The sequence below is a fragment of the Cherax quadricarinatus genome, chromosome 48 (assembly GCF_038502225.1).
Source record: "Cherax quadricarinatus isolate ZL_2023a chromosome 48, ASM3850222v1, whole genome shotgun sequence".
NCBI lineage: Eukaryota > Metazoa > Arthropoda > Malacostraca > Decapoda > Parastacidae > Cherax > Cherax quadricarinatus.
The window spans coordinates 11808084-11832881 of record NC_091339.1 but is presented as its reverse complement, the minus strand read 5'-3'; the positions used below and the strand labels follow the sequence as shown (position 1 = coordinate 11832881).

Here is a 24798-nt window from a genome sequence, read left to right as displayed (position 1 = left end):
CTGGCGAGATTTGATCCTATGGTTGAGAAGAAGTCATTTATCTTGTTAACTGTATCAATAGGTTGTAGTGGTGTTTCGTTCGGTTTAGTTAGGACAATATCCCTAGTTTTTTTCAGTTTGTGGGTTCCCAGAATCTGAGTGTTTTCCAGGCCTTTTTTTTATATCTCCTCTTGTTTCAGAGAATCTGCCGGAGTAGTACAATTATTTGGCTTTTTTTATTAGTTTGGTGAGAACTGATGCATAGTGTTTAATAATATCTTTGTGTATTAAGCCCTGTTTATATTGCTTTTCATATTGATGTTTCTTATCATTGGATCTTAGTATGCTGCTAGTTAGCCATGGGAAACCTAGCCGTTTATTCGTAATCTGTTTCGTTTTTATAGGGCAATGTTTGTTGTATAATTTAAATAATTTATTAGGAAATATGTCTGTCCAGTCACCGATACCATTGGCATAGGAGAATTCTGTAGGCCAGTCAACTGTTCTAGCTCTGCTGTGAAATTACTTATTGAGGCGTCGTCATGGAGTCTAAATGAAACTGTTGTATTCCAGTGGTGGTTTACTAATGTTTGTTATGGGGAAGGTTGGGTAGTGGTCAGTACTGCTGTCTCTGATTTAAGGGGGCTAGTATATTGATCCATATATGGTCAATTATGGTTGCACTTGACTCAGTCAGCCTAATTGGTCGAGTAATTGTTGGTATGAGAAGTGTGTTGTTCATATTGTTGATGAAATCAGTTACAGGCTGATCATCTGGTAGGCGGAGGTTGATGTTGAAGTCTCCAGCTAAGAGAAGGTGGTGCTAGTTCATTTGGTTGTTTATTATTAGTGTCTAATTTATCACTAAAATTTGGGATGTTTGTATGAGGCATCCGGTAAATGGCACCGTTTGTTATAGGACTCACAAGGTTTTTTACAGTACAATTAGCAAAAATATATTCTCCATGTTCATCACTAGAGCAAGTGATGTTATAACAAGATAGTTCATTAGAGTAATAGATTAAATACCACCTTCAACTTGGTATGGTCTGCAGTTGTGGATTGCTGTGTGTCCTAGTAGTGAGTAGACATCTATTGTGACCTGATTAAGCCAGGTTTCAATGAGAATAATACAGGAGAAGGTTGTCTTTAGGGAATCAAGGAATGCCAGTAGGCCATCGAAGTGTTTGCTTAAGGATCTGATGTTGTAGTTAAGAACTGTTAGACTTTTAGCAGTATTTAGGACAGTGCTGTCTTGTGATGCTGTGTAACAGAAGCAGTTACTTTCCAATAAATTTTGATTGGGAGTTAGATTATATAGGTTTAGATCCGGGTCGACGTGATTATTAATCTTTTTGGTTAAATGATAATTCTTAATATCATGTATAGTGTGGTGAGTTTTAGTACTGATATTTGTATTTGGGGGATGTTTGGACAAGTGTATGGCTAATGCATGTTGGTCAGATAGTGTAGTAACTAATAAACAAAGAATTTGGTGTTATGTATTAAGCTAGAATAAACTAAGGTATCAACTAGATATAAACTAATGAGATAAAATTATGAAATAAAGTAGCACCGGATTATCACTTGTAAGTGAACTAAGGTTAATACGAGTTTTTACAGTAGATAATAGAATATGTGCACAGTTCTAATTTAAAGTCTATGTGAGTTTTACAGTGTTATGATTAAAGATGGCAAACAACAAATAATTATAGACTGTAAATGAGAATATTTTGGCAATAAAAGAGAGTAGAATAAAATGTGCACAGTTTCAGATTAAAGATTAATGGGAGTTTAACAGTGATATGGTTGTAAGATGGCAAACAACAGATATTAGTAAACTGCAAATTGGAAACTATACCACGGGTGGGGTTTGAACCCTTGGTATGGTTTGTTTGCAATCGTGTCATTACAATTTCGTGAGTCATGTAAATTGGAATATTTGCAACAGTAGGTTTTTATAAAAGTATAATACAGGTTTACAAAAAAGTATAGTAAAATAAAATAGGACAGTGATATGACTGTAAGTAATATGATAGTAAGATGGCACACAACAGGTATTAATAAATTGCAAATTGGGATATTTGCGACAGGTTTTTAAAAAAGTATAATCGAATAAAATAGGGTAATAACATTGTTGCCTAGTAGTAGATCAACACCTGGAAAAGGTAAATCTATAATACCTACAGGCAGATACCCAGACTGTTAAACAGACTCCACCCACAATCTATGTACAGGAGTCCTAACATTGGATACTGAAATCCCTTTTAAAAAAATATCTTTTCCAGTGTATCTTCTGACACTGGTAATACATCCTTGCGCAATAATGAAAATGTCCTACATCCGTCCCTTAAATTGTTATTATTATAATCAAAAAGAAGCGCTAAGCCACAAGGGCTATACAGCACTGCAGGGTAGGAAAGGAAGCGAGGGTATTGGATGGCAGAAGGGGGAAGGGGCGATCAGTAGGTTACAGGAAACAGCGGGGCAGGGGATAGTGCAGGGTAGAGGGTAGCAAGAGATCGAGGTAGAAAGGGCTGAAGGTATCATCAGAGTTTGTGAAGTAAGTCAGTTGTTGTCAAAAAGTCAATGAGAGAGTCCGGATGAAAGGTGGGTCCATCAGCGAGAAGGGAAGGTAAAGAGAGAGCAGTGAAGCGAAGACGACGTTGGAGGTAAATTCTGCGTGCTCGTTGACAAAGTGGGCAGTCTAACAGAATGTGGCTGACCGATAATGGAACTTGACAATTCTCACAGAGAGGAGCAGGGCACCTCTCCATGAGATATCCATGAGTAAGATGAGTATGGCCAATGCGGAGACGGGAGAGACTAGTCTCCCAACCTCGGCACTGGTGACAAGAAGACGGCCAGTAACCTATACTCAGTTTAATAGATTGAAGTTTGTTACCGAGTAGGGTAGACCAATGTTGTTGTCAACGGGTGTGAAGGTGGGTAGCTATTGCAGCAAAACAGTCTGTAAATGGAACACCTCTATATGAAACTGGTAGGTCATGTACTGCTGACCGCGCAGCAGTGTCTGCCTGTTCATTGCCCTGTACATCAACATGACCAGGGACCCAACAAAAAACAATATCTTTATGCTTGGTAGAGATGCGGCATAGCCAAAGTTGGATACGGAGGACTAAGGGGTGAGGTGTATCAAATTTCTGTATAGCCTGTAAAGCACTAAGGGAGTCTGAGACAACCACAAATGATGACACAGGCATAGATGCAATACGGATTAGTGCTGCAAGAATGGCATACAATTCAGCAGTAAAGATACTAGCCGAAGATAGTAAATGCCCTCGTACGATGCTGTCCGGAAACACTGCTGCGAATCCTACACCATCAGAAGACTTAGAGCCATCTGTGTACACTGCAATGGCATGAGAATGAGAGTGGAAGTGGTCAAGAAAAAGAGAGCGGGAAGTTACCATAGACAGTTGGGCTTTCGAGTAAGCGAGTGAGAAAGAACAGACTTGAACAGCTGGAACATCCCAGGGGGGGTAGGGAAAAGTGAAATGCTACATGAACATAGAAAGGTGGAAATTGAAGAGAAGACAAGAGCGAATGTAGGCGACGAGAGAAGGGATGGAGCAAACAGGGGCGGCGAACAAACAAAGAATGTCTACTAATATCGGTGACCATTCTATAAATGGAAGGATTGCGGAGATCATGAGAGCGTACATAGTAGCGAAGGCATTGGGCATCACTGTGATCGGATAAGGATGGAACGTCCGCTTCTGCACAGAGGCTCTCAACAGGGAAGGAGCGAAAAGCACCAAGGCATAAACGTAATCATTGGTGATGAATAGGGTTGAGGCTAGATAGAGTAGCAGGAGAGGCAGCTGAATAGATCTGGTCACCATAGTCAAGTTTCGATAAAATGAGGGCAGAATGTACGCGAAGGAGAGTTCGATGGTCAGCTCCCCATGAAAGATGAACAAGGGTTTTAAGAAGATTCAGCTGGCTGTGACAAGTTGTTTTCAGAGAGGTAATGTGAGGTTTCCAGGATAACCTATGGTCAAAGAGGAGGCCTAGAAACCTGACTGTATCACGTTCAGGGATACGGGTGCCATAGAGGTATAAAGGATGATCGGAGATGACAGAGCATCTAGTGAAAGTAATTTGGTGAGTTTTGGTACTGGAAAATTTAAACCCATGTGTGGTGGTCCAATTGGAAGCATGGTCGACCGCATGCTGGAGAGAAACTGTAAAGAGGTGACAGTCAGCGCCTGCACAGGCAATAGCGAAGTCATCAGCATAGAGTGATGACCAGATATTGGATGGAAGACTAGAGGTCAAATCATTTATAGCAAGGAGAAAAAGTGTTGTGCTCAGAACACATCCCTGGGGGACACCTTCAGCTTGGATAAAGTCCGGGGAGAGCACATTATTAACCCAAACACGGAAATGTCTGTCAGTTAAAAAGTTCTTAAGGAAGGATGGTAGATTGCCTCGAAGGCCTAAGGAGTGGGCTTGGGCCAAAATATTATACCTCCAAGTTGTGTCATATGCCTTCTCAAGGTCAAAAAATATGGCAATAACTGAGTGGTTATTCGCAAAGGCAATACAAGCATACGTATCCAAGCGTAGTAAGGGGTCTATGGTAGAACGACCCTTACGAAAGCCATATTGACGAGTGGAGAGACTCTTGTGTGTCTCTAAATACCACATTAAGCATCTATTTACCAGGCGTTCCATCACTTTGCAAACTGCACTGGTAAGAGCAATGGGACAATAGTGGGAGGCTTCATGTCCCGTAGTGCCCGGTTTGCGGAAAGGGAGAACAATGGCAGATTTCCACAGCTGTGGAAGAACTCCTTGTGACCAAATAAGATTGAAAAGGCGTAATAGGACTGCAAGGGCTGACTGATATAAATGTTGTAGCATACGAATATGAATGTCCTTTGGTCCACCTGTCGATGATCGGCAAGCTGAGAGTGTTGCCTCCAGTTCCTGAAGTGTAAAAGGCACATTATACTGTTCTTCTCTGAGAGAAGAAAAGTCCAAGGGTGCTAACTCTCTGGCAGACTTTGAGGAAAGAAACGAGGGGCATAGATGGAGCCCCTGAGAAATACAGACCAGATGATTGCCAATTTCAATGGCATAATCTAGTGGGTTTGCTGTATCAACACCGGCAACCCGCAGAACAGGAACCGGGTCAGGAGAATATTTACCACTCAGTTTTTGTACTTTTTTCCAGACTGCACTCATAGAGGAAGCAGAGGTGATGGTGGAGACATAATCTCTCCAGGAAGTGCGTTTAGCGTCACGGATGACACGGCGAGCGATCGCACGCTTCTGCTTAAAATCAAAAAGTCTCTCTGTGGTTCTATTGTACCGGTACCTGCCCCACGCAGAGTGTTTCAAACGTACTGCACGAGCACAAGCAGGAGACCACCAAGGCACGCATTTCTGAGAATGCCTGCCCGAAGTTTAGGGTATAGAATGAGAAGCTCTGGTTAAAATGGAGGATGAGAAGAGGTGTAAAAGCTCATCAATGGAGGACGAAGAAGGAACCTCACTAAAAACAGTTAGTTATGAGTGAAGGTTCCAATTTGTCTGATCAAATTGCCAGCGTGAGTTACGAAGGTGGTGAATATGAAGGGGAAGTAAGAATGATTGGGAAATGAATGCTATCATGTAAATCCGGGAGAACAGACCAGGTGAAGTCTAATGCGGAGGAGGAAGAGCAGACTGAGAGATCGATGCAAGAGAGAGTATGAGTCCGAGGATCAAAATGGGTGTGAGTACCTGTATTTAAAACATGGAGGGGGTGGGTAGCAAGAAAAGCCTCTAACTGAATGTCACGAGAATCACAGTGATTCCCCCCCCCCAGAGGAAATGATGGGCATTAAAATCGCCAAATAACAGAAGTGGTGGCGGTAAAGACGAAACAAGAAAGGGGATAAATAATGCCCGAGAAGGAGAGAGATACAAAGAGCAGAGTGTATACCACCTATGCAAGTTGATACGGGCTGCTGTGTAATGCAGCAAAGTACAAACAAATAGCTGATGGTACGGAATATCAGTGCGTAGAAGAAGGGCACTTTCATTAAACGGCAGAGTGCAATTTTGGTTCCTGTAAGCAAACACCAACGGGAAAACTGTGAGAGCAACATCTGAAGCTCACCCCTATTACCCCTGAGGCCGCGAATATTCCTCTGTAAATAGGCCATGATTGGCAACGATGAAGATACCTGAAATCCGCAGGTAAGGGTACCTATGGACTAGAAGGGTTAGAAAAGTCCATGTGTGGTGGCAAAGGAAAACGTTCAAGTAGCGAAGGAATGGTGCGTTGTGAAAAAAGGAGTTGCGCAGATGGAGAAGAGGAAAGAGAAGGAACAGAGGGTGGATCAGTGTCCATTGATGGTTTGGTCTCTGCAATATATTCAGAGATTGCTTCAAGTGTTTCGGAGTTCAGAGACGTTGTATGGGAGATAATATTGGAGATGGAAGGAGGAGGAGTTTGAGTAAAGATCGGAGCTGTAATGGACTGTACCAAAGTAAGGGGGGGCGATAGGGTGGAGGGAACTGGAGAAGTGTGGGAGGGGACAGAAGAGGCAGAAACCCGGGAGGTGGCAGAAGAGGAAGAAACTTGGGAGGGGACAGGGGAGGAAGGCACAGTACGAGGAGGAGGATGAACCTCCACACTTGTAATGGAGCCAGTGAAAGGGGAAGACCTAGGTACAGAGACTGGGAAGGGAAAATGTGGAGGTGGATGACGGGAAGGAGGGGTTAAAGGAGATTTGTTGGACCTCTGAGAAGTAGAGGGACGATTGGGAGGAGGTGTCGTACGAGGTCTTGTCGATACCGGGGTTTGTAAGGGAGAACACAAAGTGAGGACAGACTGAGGTGTTGAAGTAGGGACGTCTGAGCCCAGGACAGCAAAAGAATTAGATACAGGAGTGACTATGGGACTGGCAACTGCAGAGGAGGCTGCAGAAGATGGGACCCCAGAAGTGGGGGGACGTTTTGAAACACGAGAATAAGAAACACAGGGTAGTCTCCCTTGGAGGTGGAGATGAGAAACTGCCATAGTATAAGGGAGACCTTCTGCCTCTTTGAGGCAACGAATTTCCTGCTCATTTAAGTAGACCTGGCAACGGCAAGAATACGAAGGGTGAGCCTCATGACAATTAAGGCAAGAGGGAGGTCGACTGCAAGATGTATTAGAATGGTCATCAGCACCACAGACTGGGCATTCAGCTATAGATCTGCAATTTTGCTGGGTGGCCAAATCGCTAGCAATTCCTACACTGTTGCGGTGTAGGGATCACCTTCCAAACTTGTAACCGATGTCCTGCTACATAAACAGAGGATGGGAGTTCACAGCTGTCAAAAGTTAAACAAGCCACATTGCAAAGGTATTGTCTTCGCCTGCGGGTGGGAAGAACATAAGTGTCTACCTTGAGAATTGGGAGATCTTCGAGTTCCAGCTGTTCGAGAATGTCATTGCCACATGTCTGGAAATTCTGTTGGACTATGGTATGGGGCAGGATAACAGTACCACTACAAGAATTGAGAGAATGATGTTTCTCGATAGTGATAGGAATAGTATCGATATGTGAAAGAAGAGAAAGATCATGAGCTTGGGTAGAATTCTAGACTGTGATGATGGGCGTACCACTCTTAAGAGCATGAAAGGAAATGTCTCTACCAACGTGGCATAGGAGTGCTTTGCCAATACTATGGGCAGAAAGATAGGCAGTAGAAGTCGGTCGTAAAGTAAAGAATTTAGTCCATTGTGTGGTCCGAAACTGAGTGTGGAGAGGGAGTGCATGACGTGTCGGTCTTTTCCGAGTAGAATGGGAAGGTAATGAAGTAACATCGTCTGGAGATTGTCGTTGGCGTTTAGAAGTGGGACCAGAGTCGGTCCGACGTGAGATGGGCTGGCGATTCGAAAATCATCACACCATAGAGGGAGAGGCCGGAAGCATAGTCAAAGGAGAGCAGAGGTAAGACAAATCGAAGGAGGCAGTGGAAGCCCCGGTACCTGAAGCGGGTGAGGAAACAGCACCAGCAAGAGGTACAGGGGCCTTGGGAGTGTCCAAAGAGTGGCCAAAAGACGAGGCGAGGTCAGAACAGGGTGCGGTAACAATAAGGGGCCCGGGGGTAGCGGGGTCATGGATTTGGGACTCCATGGTTAGGTTACTTCTTTCTTTTTGTTTTTAAGAAAAAGAAAAGAAAGAAGAAAAGATAATAAAAATAAAAAAAGAATAAAAAAAGGGGGGACCGGGGAGGGATAGTTCCTAGGAGGAATGAAAGGGCCAGAAATCTCCCTCCGCGCCCGAGAGAACCTCAGCACCGCAAGTAGCGCAGATGCAGCATGGAACCCATGCCATACCCTACCCTTCATGCCAGTAAACCAGCAATCCAGGATAGCAACCTCACATCTGCCGAGCTACCTCGGTGGACAAAAGAGAGGGCGGCCGGATATCCGCCACAAAGCACACCTCCTTCGGCCACCACCCCCAGAATCCGAAAGGTGGCTTCCAGAGATACAGCTGTCGCCCGAAAGACACCCAAAGCCACCCTCCGGGATACCTGAGAGGGATCGGGACATCCCCAGGCGATCCAGATCCCACAGCAAACTACGCCACCGCCAAGAACCTCAACGGAATGGGATGGACCCCGGTACCCTTCCCCCTACCTATGAACTAGTGTGCCTGTGGGAAAAATCCCAAAGGTCAAAAAGAGGAAAGGCAAAAGGGAGGGGTGGGGAGGAGGAGGAGGAAAGGAAAAAGGGGAGGATGGTATAGGGAAGGGGGGATTGGGAGGTAATTAGGTTCGGTCTGAGGAAGGAGACCGACAGGTCTAATTCCTCAGACCAAGAGCCTCTTCACCACGCCAAGGAGTCCCCCTTTAAGAGGTCCGTCCCTTAAAGACTTAATTGAAAAGACCTTCATCCGAGGGTCTACAACAGCTGAACTTTCTAGTGTGCTCTGGGGTAAAATTGCAATACAAGCTACTGCATGTGTAACTGGGGTACTTGAGAGTCCTGTGCAGCAGCCTGGTCACTAAGCATCTCTCTCTAGTTCTGCTGTAAATGACCCTTCTTATTACAGTAAGCACAATTATAAACTTTAAAGGTACCATGACCACCTGAGGTAGACTGGGTCCCTTGTTCCTGGGGAACTGGGCTTCTCTTACCTGTTCCCTGATTTCGTGCACCTGAAGTTTCAGGTGCACTTCCCTGAACAGGAAACTGAGAAATAAACTTAAATCCCTGGGAACCAGTATTCTGGTGGTTAGTAGGCTGAAAATTCTTTGGATTATGAGGCTGGAAAAAAATTTGCTTAAATTTCTTACTCCTCCCAATTGATGGAGAAAAATTGTTACTAACATGATCTGGGTGATAACTACTTCCAACTTTTTGGTTAGCTAAAAACCTTTCACCCAAATCTAGATCATGGTTAAAATCATTAAAATCTTTTTCCTCAAGATATGTCTTAAGGTAAAGAGGTACACTGTTCAAAAGATCTTCAAATAAAATTAAAGTCATTACTCCTTCATAATCACCTACAACATCCTTGGAGCGGCACCATTTAGTCAGCAGCGACATCATCGCCTTTCCATACTCCATCAAGGATTGTCCTCCCTGAAACTTTACATCTCGGGCAATGGTGGTTGGTAAGACACATAGGCAGCAGTTAGGCATTTTTATTCCGAAACGTTTCGCCTACAAAGTAGGCTTCTTCAGTCGAGTACAGAAAGTAGGTAGGAGCAGTAGAGATATGAAGACGTAGATTTGAGGTTGTCAGTCCCTCAGCCTGGAGAAGAATTCTGCTCCAAAGTCTGAAACAATGTGTCTGGTGACTTTTAAGTTTACTGGTAGTAATTGTCCTGCTTTTTTTTTTCAACAGCACAGCGCTGACACTATGATCACTCTGCGAAACCCCAGGCTGTGTAACCAAGTTCACATTACATTTAAAGTTATACAGAAAATTTAAAGCACCTGTAGAGTACAATTTCAAACATAGAGATATAATTAGCACACTGGATCATGGGAGTCAAATAACCCTGCCACATACTCACAGCTTTTGAATCTAGTACGTACATCAATGAAATTATTCATAAGAGGAAACCCTTTAGCCTTAGTTATCAAATTTACTTTGCGGCAGTCAGTGAACATGCTGAGTGTGTCCTCTAGTGTGAGACCCTTGAAAGGCAATGTCCACTGACTCTCACTAAGTACACTAATTGTCCTGTCGGTATTGTATACCAATTTGTTATTCATCTCGGGCAATATTTGATAAGCCAACAACACATCTTTCATCTTCTCATAATCTGAAAATTCATGTTCCTTTACCAATTAACTGGGTTCTTGTTAATGAGTCTCAGTTACTGTCTGGTAACTTCTGGGATTTTCCTATTTTCTCAGTGTGAAAAAGTTATGAGGATCTTTTTCACCAAATTTTGTCACAAATTTAATTGCCTTATGCAAATTAAATATGTCTATCCTGTTACCTGTTCAGTTTTGTGAAGCAGCAAACACTCTCTCTCACTCTCTCTCTCTCTCTCTCTCTCTCTCTCTCTCTCTCTCTCTCTCTCTCTCTCTCTCTCTCTCTCTCTCTCTCTCTCTCTCTCTCTCTCTCTCTCTCTTTAGCTCTAAAGATTTCTAACTCTGTCTCTTCCTGGATTTTAGTACGTTCAATCCTTCTCAGATCTTTTCCATAATTAGAGCTAGTTTTAGTCTTAAACTGTGTGCTTCATTACTCTCATTATTAGCAGTGGGGTTTGATCCAGGGTCTCCCAGACCCCTGTTACCACTAGAATCTCTACTACTTACAGACATCTTGCAAATTATTAGCACAAAACACTTGCTGATTAGAGCAGATATTACTTATATAAAATAATAAATCACACAGCAAAGCACATAGGCGCACTAACTTATTATTATTCACAGAGAATTGTTATTATTAAATAACTCCCTAAATCGTTAAATTTGCACATATAAAAATCAGGCAGAAAAATAATTGTATTACACCTGAAAAAGTTATTATTGTTAATATAAATCCTTGCTTTAAATACTGACTCTCCAGGTTTCAAATGTAAATTATTCTAAATTTGATAATTCTCACGGACATAGGCTCCTATGTTACGTTTTATACTGCGTAACGTAAATCCTGGCACGTAATTGTAAACAACCTGCCTAGTCTAAAAGCATTTAAATTACTCCACCTAAACCAACCTAAGGCCAGCTTGTACCCTCACATTAAGTGTGGAGTCAATAGTTATTAACAGGTAGGGCACAAATACTAACAGATATAAAAATATATATTAATAGTAAACTTACCTATACAGCATACAACCTACCCTATATACAAAATCACACACCAGTAAACCTTTACTCACACTGCTACTAGTGAGTTAAACAAGATGCATAAACAGGGAGGGTTTTTATAACACCTCCGCCACTTTCCTGCAGTCAAAACGTTATATGTACTCTTCAAAACACAAGCCTTTGCACACACAAGGGCCTTAAAGGAAACTCGTAAGAGCATAACAACAATAAAATAACTAATGGCCTAGTCTTGGCCAAAAATACCACCCATATACCTACTCCAAACTATGACGAATTGTTCCAGCCGCCGCTGTTCTTGTACTGACTAATAAACACACCTCTCCTGCTCCTGTCCTGTCCTGGCTACTCTTCAGGACTAATACGGGTCCAGTTTCAGAATAAATTCCGGAAACTAACATTATATATGGAGCGTTTTATTTATACTCAATTTTTTTTCAGAATACACTGCACTGCGTATATATATATATATATATATATATATATATATATATATATATATATATATATATATATATATATATATATATATATACATACACATGTATATATATATATATATATATATATATATATATATATATATATATATATATATATATATATATATATATATATATATATATATCTGTGTGTGTGTGTTTGTGTGTGTGTGTGTGTGTGGTTAAAAAGGCTTCAAGGAAGAATATTTGGATTTCTTCCTGAAGCCATCTAAATATTCCACTTCCCCTACCACCCCATCTTTTCACTCTATTTTTTTTTACCAAGAGATATATTTTATTACATAATATGGTACAACATATTTAAGAGATACATTATTGACATAAAAATTTCATGTACAGTACATGAGGTGTACATGAGATACATGTATAGTACATGTTGTTGCGTGTTTGTCACTGATTATAATGCGAAAATCTCATCCAGCTCCTCAGAGCTGGGGCGTGTGCCCAGGATACAGCAGGTATTACCCCTCTAAACAGCAGCACTGAGTCGCTGAAATAAAAAACTAGCCGCCCTGGGATCCCTAGATACCTTGATGAGTCTTTTGCCTAGCTCCTTACGGAACTTAGATGCACTCTTTCCCCATGAACCAAGGTTCTCCGAGCCTATGGGAACAAACATATAATGATGGGAAAGTTCTCCATATTTTCTAGGCTTTTGGGACTCCCTGAAGCTGGCGGCCGCCCCTCCTTCCTCCCTGGTGTATTGGAGATAGGTATCAGCCAAGGTAGATGCACATGTGTAGTCCCACACCACCTGCTTGCCGTCTCTCCAGGCATGAAGGGTGATACCATCTGGACGCTTTTGGCTGCCATGAGATCAGATAGTTGGGGTGGCTTCCTTATTGCTGGGCATCCGGCTGTTATGAGGCTCCTCTTGATAATGTTATTAACCTCTTCATGTCTTGCAATCTTTCCCTCAGATTTACGGCACACAAGACTATGGTACCCGAATCGGCGTGCTGCTTCACTGCCACAAATACACTTGTGTTCGGCGAGAACAGGGGCGGCAAGTCGAAAGGCAACACCAGTGCGGATGGTCTCTGGGTTGAGGCGTATGCCAAGGCTGGAGTTGGGAACAGTTAACAAAAAGTTCCCTGTATGAGGAGCTCTCACTGTTAGGAGACAGACTCTATCCTTCCCCACACTCTCTGAAGCAATGTTGAAGCTATATTCTATACTACTGGGCCATCCCAGTGTGATTGTAGTTGTTGGGGGGAGTAGGTCTATTTTCAGAACCTGTTAGATGATCCCAGATCATGGCTCCGTCAACGAACTTTTGGCCATGGACTCCAATCTTGTCCCTAAGATGCAACCCATGAGGACAGAAAAGCAGGTAGCGCAATCTGTGATGGCTTGCAGACACCAATGCCTCCTATTCTGACTGGAAGTGTAGCTTGGTCCCACCGTCGTCGTAAGCTTCTCTCTTTTATGTGCGGGTTATTTGTGTATCGTTCCAGTCACGGTATTGTGCCCTTTTTTTTTTTTGTTATTTAAGGTATCTGCCTCAGGATACTGTCATATTCGTGCAGTATAGGGTTATCATATCATGGTGCACATCTTAGGAAATACATTAACCTGGGCAGACTCAAGCACTTTGTGAGAAGGTACAAGGCATCATGGGTGTCAAGATTGCTTGTTCGTTGTTCCATTCTTCTCAGCTCTTCCATTTTCTTCCTGAGAATTGTGTCAATGGCATCGCTTCCCAGAGGAGCTCCAAGCAAGACGCTATTTGTGGGGACAATAACTGATGCTCCTGGCAGTTTTGATCTCACTGATTGACTGAGATGATTTCATATTTGGATGGATTCAGGATGAGACCCATTTCCTGTCCCCTTGTCATCACCTGTGTAAGATCATCTAGAAGGGACACCTTTGTACCTGCTAGTGTGCCATCATCTAGGAAGCAGCTGTTTAGCTCACTGGTCAGTCTGACTGATTTCCGTGTGATTTTACCACAGCATTGTCCTCAGGCAGGTTGTTGATATGCGCCCGTGTCGCATGAACCGGTGCTTTACTTCCTTGAGAGACCCCAAAGCCAAGGTGGTTTAGTTGAAGCATCATGGCCGCCTCTGCGCGAATACGTCAAACAGCAGCTTTTGAAACGAGGCGTCGAAAAGTGTTGCCCACTGCAATTGGCCTAAATCCTCCATTCTTAGGGCACAAAGTGATACACCAAAAAAGAAAGGTTTAATTTCGTCTGGAGTCTCACCAGCCAAGGAACTTTGTGATCTCTGAAAGCAGTGTCTCAGCAATCTCCCCGATAACTGGATTAACTACTTCGTTTATATGTTGTGGACTTATTCCCGTGTAGCCTCCAGCAGAGACGGACGGGAACAACATTATTGTTTTGTAAGTGTATGAGTCTTACACAATCAATAACTGCGCAGTGGGGACAGAGGTGTTGGAACTTTTGTTGCCACTGGTTTCCCTGGCAGTGTGCTTTCCTCTAAGTGCTTCAGCAGTGTCAGCATCCCTGGGGGCAATTGTATTTTCACTGGTGATAATCCTGATTGTTCCAACAGTGATACCCTCATCAATTTTCTTGCTCACCTGGACTGATTTTTTTCACTTGCGATTTTGGCTTAAATAGCAATGCACTTCTTGCCGAATAGAGCATGCGAAAATTTGTGTGTGCAATAATTTTGCAAAATCATTCTGAATCTAATGAAAAAAATATGTATATTTCATTGTGTTTGTTTGTTATTAAATTGTTGTAAACCTACATAAAATATATTAAGTTGGAATAGGCTAAATTAAATTACGCTTGTTATAATGAGGTTAGGTAAATTTCCTAAGGTTCTTTTGGTACAAAATCATTAACATTTTTATTAACATAAATGAAAAAAATGTATAAGAGAAAATTTTAGAAAGGGCTTAGTTTTAAATGAGTTCTTGCTAACTGACCAGTTTTACCTATTCGGCACTCTATATATATATATATATATATATATATATATATATATATATATATATATATATATATATATATATATATATATATATATATATATATATATATATATATATATATATATTTATTTATGTGGAAATGTTTGAGTCACTGGTAGCTTTACCACTGGACTAAGACGCTTCCGGTGTTAGAAATGTTCCAGTTAAAAAGTAAGCTTGCTCTGCATGTGTAAATTATTCACAAACTTGTCGTTATGTGGATGCAGTGTTTGATCAGTATATTGATATTAGTTGCCAACTATTCTCACAATACACAAATAACGGCTAATCGCAATTCAACCATTAGTTTTCAAAGACAAAATGTTACCTAATTACCTGTGAGGTCGCATTAACGTCAGTAATAAAACATAATAAAGTAGACTGCTATTGTTTTCAGTCCATATTGTTATATTATTGTGATAATGACATCACTGCAGTAGAATGCTGCATTCTTTTTTTTTTTAATGATTCAGTAATGTTTGTTTTCTCTTGATGTCGAGATAACTCAGGATATTAAATAATATAATGTGGTCATATGTAATAACACTTGACCTAAGAAGATAAAAAAAAAGATATTTTAACGAGAAAGGTCACATTAGACATATCATATGAAAGAACAGCTTGTCTCATTAGCTTAACGAGGTAAGATCTCTTCTAGGCCTCAGGTTTGTGAACGAAGTCTTTTCTCAGTCCTCAGTCTTGCCAAGAAAGACCTTTTTCAGTCCCTATTCTTAAGAAACAAGTCCTTCGTCAGTGTAGTCTTTAAATATATCCTACATTTGGGTGTCTTTGTTGCCGAAAAGTTTCACCTGACCAACAGGAGAATAAAATACTGGAGACAGTGGAAGCAGTTTTAAAGTGATCCGTCACATTTGGTTGGAGGTACCGAAACGTTTAGGCAATGATTATACTCAGTGGATAGCATAACTGTCAGAGAGTTTTATGACTAGGATGCTATCAGTTCTGTGATAAGATGACCAAGTGTTTCACACTTGTCTTATTCGTCTACTTGTCGGTATTGTATTATGTTGGTATTATGATAGTTCTTAACCTTACAAACCAAGACATTTTCTAGTGCTGTACCATAAGGAGTCAGACCTTTCTTAATTCTGAACCTCACGAGCCAAAACTATCCTTTCGAATCAGTACCTTTCTTCGTCCTAAACCTTATTAACCAAAGCCCTTTCGCCCTAAGCTTAAAGAATCAAAACCATCCCTTCTCTGTCTTACAAACCAAACCTTTCAGTGCTCCTCATCCTTATGAATCAAGACCATCTTCACTCATCAACTCTACGAAAGTTCTCTTATAGATAACCAGGTGTTACATATGTGTCTTATTCACAGTTTTACTAACCTGTCGGTGTTAAGGAACCAAGAGGTGCCTCATTTCTCAGCCTCATGAATCATTTACACATCTCTTCTCCAGAATCTCGTTTCCATTTATTATGTATTATAACCAAGTCTGAGCTAAAGACTTTCACAAAACACACCTACTTCATCTCCTTCCTACCTTACCTTTCCGCCCAGTCACACACCTGGACGTGTCAACGATCATACGAACAATGATTAACACCTATTATTATTATTATTATTATTATTATTATTATTATTATTATTATTATTATTATTATTATTATTATTATTATTATTATTATTATTATTATTATTATGATTATTATTATTATTATTATTATTATTATTATTATTATTATTATTATTATTATTATTAATTCTTGTTCTTGCTTTCATTGTTCCTATTATCGTTCCTGTTGCTGTTCTTCTTCTTCATCTTCTTCTTGATCTTGGTATTTTCTTCTTCTTCTTCTTCTTCTTCTTCTTCTTCTTATTATTATTATTATTATTATTATTATTATTATTATTATTATTATTATTATTATTATTATTATTATTATATTCATTAAATGCACCAAGCCTATAAGGATGACGCAAAACAGTTGGAATAACAGGAGACGTAGAGAAGGAGGTTGAGGGTGGTGCCCACGCTGAGCACGACACACGACTTGACAGCCACGATGACTGTCTCCAAAGTTTTTTAATATAGAATGAGAGATGAAGCTGGATAAGAGGAATTATTACGTGCGCTGAACGAGAGATGGAACTGGGGAAGTAGTCTCGTTTCTTCTGCTGGAACGAGAGATGGAACTGGGGAAGTAGTCTTGTTACTTGTGCTGGAAAGAGAGATGGAACTGGGGAAGTAGTCTTGTTACTTGTGCTGGAAAGAGAGATGGAGCTAGGGAAGTAGTCTTGTTACTTGTGCTGGAAAGAGAGATGGAGCTAGGGAAGTAGTCTTGTTACTTGTGCTGGAAAGAGAGATGGAGCTAGGGAAGTAGCCTTGTTACTTGTGCTGGAGCTGGGAAAGTATTATTATTATTATTATTATCAAAACTAAGCACTAAACCCACCAGGGTTGCAGGGTAGCATGTGTGAATTGTGTAACATGCTTTATCTGAAACTAACAAGGGTAGAGAGTACAACGGAGATAGAGTTAGTAAGGGCGGTGAGGAGTGCTAAAGGAAGTACAATCATAGGTTGCGTAATAAATCTGTTGCTGTCAAAAAAGTCAAAGAAGGAGTTTGTGTCAAAGGTGGAGTCGTCAGCGAGGAGGGAAGATAAGGGTGTTAGTGATGATGACATCGGTGGTAAACTCTGCGTTTTCGCTGATAGACAGGAGAGTCCAATAGAATATGGCACACTGAAATCGGAACCCTGACAATTTCACAGAGATAAACAGGCCGCTTCTTCATAAGATACCCATGAGTGGGACGCGTGTGTCCGATGCGAAAACGGGAGAGCATAATCTCCCAACCTTAGAATCGAAGATAAGAAGGCCAGCAACCTAAACTTGGCTTGATAGAATATAATTTGTTATGAATCAAATCAGACCAACGTTGTTGCCAACGGTTGTGAAAGTGGCTAGAGATTACAGCAAAATAGTTTGAAAATGGAATACCACTATATGAAAGGCAAAGGTCAAGTACAGCTGACTGTGCAGTCCAGTCTACCTGCTCGTTGCCTTGAACATCAACATGACCAGGAACCCGGCAGAAAACGATTTCTTTGTTTCTGCTAGAGATGCTGCACAACCAAAGATGTTTACGAAGAACTAGGGAATGAGGTGAATTAAGGTTTATGATAGCTTGCAAATCACTTAAGGAGTCTGAAACTACTACAAATGTTGAGGTAGACCTGGACGCAATACAGATAATCGCAATGAGAATTGCATACAGTTCAGCTGTAAAAATGCTATCTGAGTCGGATAAATGACCACGCACAACACTGTCAGGGAACACTACTGCAAATTCGACACCGTCAAAGGATTTGGAACAGTCAGTGTAAACTGTAATGTCATTAGAATGAGACCAAAAGTGGCTGAAGAAAAGGGAGTAAGAAACAACTGTAGGTATTTGAGCTTTCGCTCACGGCAGTAGGGAAAAACAGACAGGAACTGTCAAAACCTCCCAAGGGTAAAGAGAGAAGTTAGATACTAGATGAACATATAAACTGGGCAATTGAAGAGAAGCCAAGAGCGAGTGAAGACGAAGAGAAAAGGGACGGAGTAAACAGTGGCGGCGAACAGGCGAACAAATAATGGATCTTTATTTACGTCCGTTACTATCCTATATGTAGAAGCATCGTGAAGGTCATGAAAACGGACAAAATAACGGAGGCATTGGGCATCACGTCGATCCTTCAAGGATGAAACATTCGTCTCTGCAAATAGGCTTCCAACAGGGGTTGAAAGAAAAGCACCTGGACATAAACGTAATCTCTGATCATGGATAGGATGAGTGGGGGTTAAGGAGGTTCAGCTTGCTACGGCAAGTTCCTTTTAGGGAGGTAGTGTGAGGTTTCCAGGACAGTCGATGATCAAACAGAAGGATGAGAAATCTGACTGTATCACGTTCATGGATACGGGAGCCATAGAGGTACAATGGAGTATCAGAGACAACAGAACGTCTAATGAAAGTAATTTGGAGCGTTTTAGCACCAGATAATTTAAAAACATAAGTAGTGGCCCATTACGAAACACGGTAGACAGCATTCTGGAGAGAGGTTGCTGCTAGGCGAGGGTCGGCTCCTGCGCAAGCTATAGCAAAGTCATCAACATAAAGTGACGACCAAATATTAGATGGGAGAACAGAGGCCAGATCATCTATACGTAGCGTAGTAGGAAAAGAGTGGTGCTAAGGACACACGACTGAGGGACACCCTCAGCTTAAACAAAGTCCAGAGAAAGCAAATTATTGACTCGAACACGGAAACGTCTCTCAGATTGCCTCGAATGAGCTGGGCCAAGACATTATGTCTCCAAGTAGTGTCAAATACCTTTTTAAAATAAAAAAAGACTGCGATAACTGAATGGTTACCAGCAAAGGCATTACAAGCGTAAGTATCTAGGCGGAGTAAGGGGTCAATAGTGCCGCGGCTGTTACGAAAGACAAATCGACTAGTGGAAAAATTATTGTGTGTCTCTAAATTCAACAACAAATGTTTATTTACTAGACGCTCCATTAACTTGCAAACTGTAATGGTAAGAGCAATAAGACGATAGTGAGAGGTGAGAAGCAACATTGCTCTAAGTACCCGGTTTATGAAAAGGCAGAACAACGGCAGTTTTCCACAGGTGGTAAAGAACCCCTTGCGACTAAACAAGATTAAAAAGACGTAAGTGGACTATGAGGGCTGACGGATGTAAATACTGAAGCATACGAATATGAATGCCACCAGGCCCAGCTGTCGATGATCGGCAAGCGTAAAGGATTGACTCTAGTTCTAGACGCGTGAAAAGGCACAGTTAGAAGAAAAGTCTAAAGGCAGTAACTCTGGTAGATTTGGAGGAAAGAAACGAGGGGGCATAGATGGAACCTGTGAGAGATACTGAAAAGATGTTTTCCAATTTCTGTGGCAACTTCCAGCGGACTTGTAATGCTGACACCGGCAACCCTGAGAACGGGAGCCGGGTCTGCAGAGTACTTGCCACTCAGCTTCCGTACCTTTTTCCAAACTGCATTCATAGACGAAGGCGAGGTAACGGTAGATACATGATCCTGTCAACAAGAGCATTTAGCTTCACGGATGACACGTTGGGTAACCGCTCTCGCCCGCTTAAAATCAAGGAGCATTTATGTGGTCCTACTGCAACAATATCGGCCCCATGCAGCACGTTTCAAACGCACTGCACGAGCACAAGTAGGAGACCACCAAGGCGAGTCTCTGAGAATGCCTTGGTTCTCAGAGCACGCAAGACAGTGTAGCTACTCTCCACACTCACCAGTATTGTAAGCTCAGATAACAGCAGCAGCTGGATGATGGAGAGTGACAGCTCCTCTAATATCAACTGAATTACTCTACACTTTTCGCTCAGGCACTGTAAAAGCTGACCAGGAAAAATGTGAAAGGCCTGAGGAGTAGAAACAAAAATAATTAAAATACGTACGGGAGGTAACAACGGCTAACAACCACAACAATAGCAGAGCATTAATTGTCACCCTTACTTATTACAGTTGCGAAAATAAAAGTTCCTGGGCACTCTCTCCTAAAGAAAAATGATATCAGGCAACTCAGAGGTAGTAAACAGAGGAGTAAAGACTATTTTAATTAATGAATTAGTGCAACTTGTAATGATGATGATTGGCTGACAAAATTAATTGCCGGTTCTTTCTGTGTATCTATATAAAAGTTGATTTATGAATGTAGATATAAATTTATTAACGTTCAGATATCATATCTAAACATTATAAAACCATAATTTTTGGGGGGAAAAGTAGGGGAAGTGTTACTGTCATACATCAGTCATATCTACTCAGGTGAAGCATAATTTTGATCATAGGTAAAGGAACACAGGTGCAACTAACGTAACATTTTATTGTAGTAGCGTTTCGCTCTCCAGGAGCTTTGTCGATCCGTTACGAACAATGTAGGTACATGGAAGATATACATAGTTAACAAGGATCCTTATTCACTATTTCAGTTTGGTCATCTCTGAGGTACTAGCGAGAGTGATCCTCAAATCAATGATCCTCACCATCACATAGCAACCAAGAGTTACAGTCACCAACACATAGCAACCAAGAGTTACATCCACCATCACATAGCAACCAAGAGTTACCTCCACCATCACATCGCGTCTCTTACCACTGTCGGCCAAGCGGATACCCACCTTATATCTAAATGTCTTAAGAGTTGCTTTCTGGCAACCAGAAAGACACAAACCCAGGAGTCTAGCTTCGTTTTAACAGCGTCGGCAATTTATTTTCGATTTATGAGTTATGTCACCTTGCAGCTGTGATTTATGAGTAATGTCACCTTGCAGCTGTGATTTTTGAGTTTTGTCACCTTGCAGCTGTGATTTATGAGTTTTGTCACCTTGCAGCTGTGATTTATGAGTAATGTCACCTTGCAGCTGTGATTTTTGAGTTATGTACCCTTGCAGCTGTGATTTATTAGTTATGTTGCCTTGCAACTGTGATTTATGAGTTATGTCACCTTGCAGCTGTGATTTATGAGTTATGTTACCTTGCTGCTGTGATTTATTAGTTATTTCAACAAAAGGGTTCTTTCAGGTATACAAAAGTAAGATTAGGGACAAGATAGTCCCACTTAAGAATAACTCAGGTCAGATCACTGACAGTGATAAGTGTGAACTTTTCAATACCTACTTTCTCTCAGTTTTTACTCAGGAAGATACTAGCGAAATTCCAGTAGAACAGGATGATAATAAACTATGCACGATTAGGGTAACAAGTGACATGGTCCTCAGACAAATATAGAAAATAAAACCTAACAAATCCCCAGGCCCTGATGAACTGTTTGCAAGGGTTTTAAAGGAATGTAAAGAAGAACTTAGCATAGCTTTGGTTAATCTTTTCAATATATCACTACAAACTGGCATATTGCCAGACAAGTGGAAAACGGCAAATTTAATACCTATTTACAAGGCTCGTGAGAGGTCCTTAGCTTCGAACTATAGACCAATAAGCCTTACTTCCATAGTTGATAAGTTTATGGAATCAATAATTGCCGGAGCAATTTATAGCCATCTTGAAAGGCATAAATTGATTAATGAATCTCAACACGGTTTTACAAAGGGGCGTTCCTGTCTTACGAATTTACTAACTTTCTTCGCTACGGTATTTGAAGAGGTAGATCATGGTATTAAATATGACATTGTGTATATGGATTTCAGCAAGGCTTTCGATAGAGTTCCACATCAGAGGCTGTTGAGAAAACGGTATAGGGGGAGAAATTTTTTCCTGGGCAGAGGCATGGTTGACAAATAGGCAGCAGAGAGTTTGCATAAATAGGGAGAAATCAGAATATGGGCACGTTACAAGCGGTGTTCCACAGGGGTCAGTGTTGGGCCCCTTGTTGTTCACAATCTACATAAGCGACATAGATGAGGAAATAAATAGCGACATAAGCAAATTTGCTGATGACACCAAAATAGGCCGTCCAATTCATTCTAATGAGGACACTAGAGCACTCCAGGATGGTTTGAATAGACTGATGCAATGGTCTGAGAAGTGGCAGATGCAGTTTAATTAATATAGACAAATGCAAAGTTTTAAATGTTGGACAGGAAAATAACCATGCCACTTAAAAACTGAATAGTGAAGATCTTAATACTACTGATTGCGACAATGATTTAGGAGTTCTGGTTAGCAGTAATCTGAAAACAAGACAGTGCATAAGTGTTCGCAATAAAGCTAACAGAATTCTTGGCTTTATATCAAGAAATATAAATAGTAGAAGTCCTCAGGTTGTTCTTCAACTCCATATATCTTTGGTTAGGCCTCAATTAGATTATGCTGCACAGTTTTGGTCACCGCATTACAGAATGGATATTAATGCTCTGGAAAACGTACAAAGGAGGATGACAGAGAAGATCCCATGTATCAGAAATTTTCCCTATGAGGATAGACTGAGGGCGCTTAATCTGCGCTCTCTCGAAAGGCGTAGAATTAAGAGGGATATGATTGAGGTGTATAAATGGAAAACAGTAATTAATAAAGGGGATGTAAATAGCGTGCTAAAAATATCTAACATAGACAGGACTCGCAGGAATGGTATTAAATTGGAAAAATTCAGATTCAGGAAGAATATAGGAAAGCACTGGTTTGGTAATAGAGTTGTGGATGAGTGGAACAAACTCCCGAGTACCGTCATAGAAGCTAAGACGGTGTGAGTGGGACCTAACTAGCTTGTGCTACTAGAGTGGATACCGTGCTCCTCCCTTAAGTGACGTGTCTGACCTCACTGGGTCAGTGAGGTGGGAGAATTGGACCTGCCTCACATAGGCCAGTAGGCCTGTTGCAGTGTTCCTTCTTTCTTATGTTCTTATGTAGCCTTGCAGCTGTGATTTATGAGTTATATTACCTTACAGTTGTGATTTATGAGTTATGTCACCCTCAGCTGTGATTTATGAGTTACGTCACCTTGCAGCTGTTATTTACTAGTTATGTCACCTTACAGCTGTGATTTATGAGTTATGTCACCTTGCAGCTGTGATTTATTAGTTATATCACCTTACAGCTGTGATTTATGAGTTATATCACCTTGCAGCTGTGATTTATGAGTTATTTCACCTTGCAGCTGTGAATTATTGGTTATGTCACCTTGCAGCTGTGATTTATGAGTTGTCACCTTGCAGCTGTGATTTATGAGTTATATCACCTTGCAGCTGTGATTTATGAGTTATATCACCTTGCAGCTGTGATTTATGAGTTATATCACCTTGCAGCTGTGATTTATGAGTTATGTCACCTTGCTGCTGTGATTTATGAGTTATATCACCTTGCAGCTGTGATTTATGAGTTATATCACCTTGCAGCTGTGATTTATGAGTTATGTCACCTTGCTGCTGTGATTTATTTATGAGATTTATGTCACCTTGCCTATGCTGCTGTGATTTATGAGTTATATCACCTTGCAGCTGATTTATGAGTTATTACCTTGAGATTTATTATATCACCTTGCAGCTGTGATTTATGAGTTATGTCACCTTGCTGCTGTGATTTATGAGTTATATCACCTTGCAGCTGTGATTTATGAGTTATATCACCTTGCAGCTGTGATTTATGAGTTATATCACCTTGCAGCTGTGATTTATGAGTTATGTCACCTTGCAGCTGTGATTTATGAGTTATGTCACCTTGCAGCTGTGATTTATGAGTTATGTCACCTTGCTGCTGTGATTTCGGCATTAGTAGCTATTTTATTAAGAGTGATTTGTTGGTCACCGGCGGCCTATATAGGCCTAGAAATATCTTTTTGGAGGGTTAACTGCTACGGTAGTTTGGCCAAAGACACTTATTTTTGGTGTCTTGAGTACTATAAACTGACAGCAAGAAACAGTAATTTTAACCCAAAAACCAACCTGTTCCTTTAAAAAATTGGCCCTTCGGCTAATTTTAAACTAAATTCAACAATTTTCACTTTTTTTCAGGTCAGAGTCGGAGAAAAAAAAGTCAGTCATTCCAGTTACTAAAACACTCTTTCCTCTCTCCATTATTAACGTCCCCAGACTTTGGCTATGTTAAAGTTACTCTCCATTGTGAATACATCGTCACTCCACTTCAAAAGACGTTTTTTTTCCTCTTTCTCGTCTAGAAGACCATTCTCAAGCATATTAAGCGGCCCCAATAGTTGGTGACGAATTAGGTAAACTATTTTAGAAGAGGTAAAGGTGGGGAGGAGGTGAAGCCACTTTGACCACAATTTTAGATAAATTCCGCCTGTAAAACTAACTTCAGTATGCTTCCAGAAATTCCCAAGTCAGCCATCAGAATCCACCTAAAAACTTCTAAAATATGCTAATTTAATATTTTTTCCACTTATTTTAATCAACCAGTTAATGCCAATGCCAAAACCAACCCTGAAAGCAACCTAGTCAATCAAGCAACAACCCCCCCCCACAACCCAACTCTGTGTATCCACTATTCAGGAAGACGCTGACCTTCAGTGTAAACTTTGAGGTTACGAAGATTCTCATGAGTCTTGACTCAAGTAAAAATATCAGCAAAATTACTGACAGTAGTGAAC

General features: G+C 41.0%; 1 protein-coding gene across 1 annotated transcript in view; it reads left to right on the top strand.

Annotated features, from left to right (window-relative positions):
• Positions 1 to 24798, top strand: part of LOC138854055 (cell adhesion molecule Dscam2-like) — a 440761-nt gene that overhangs the window by 398829 nt on the left and 17134 nt on the right. The window lies entirely within an intron of this gene.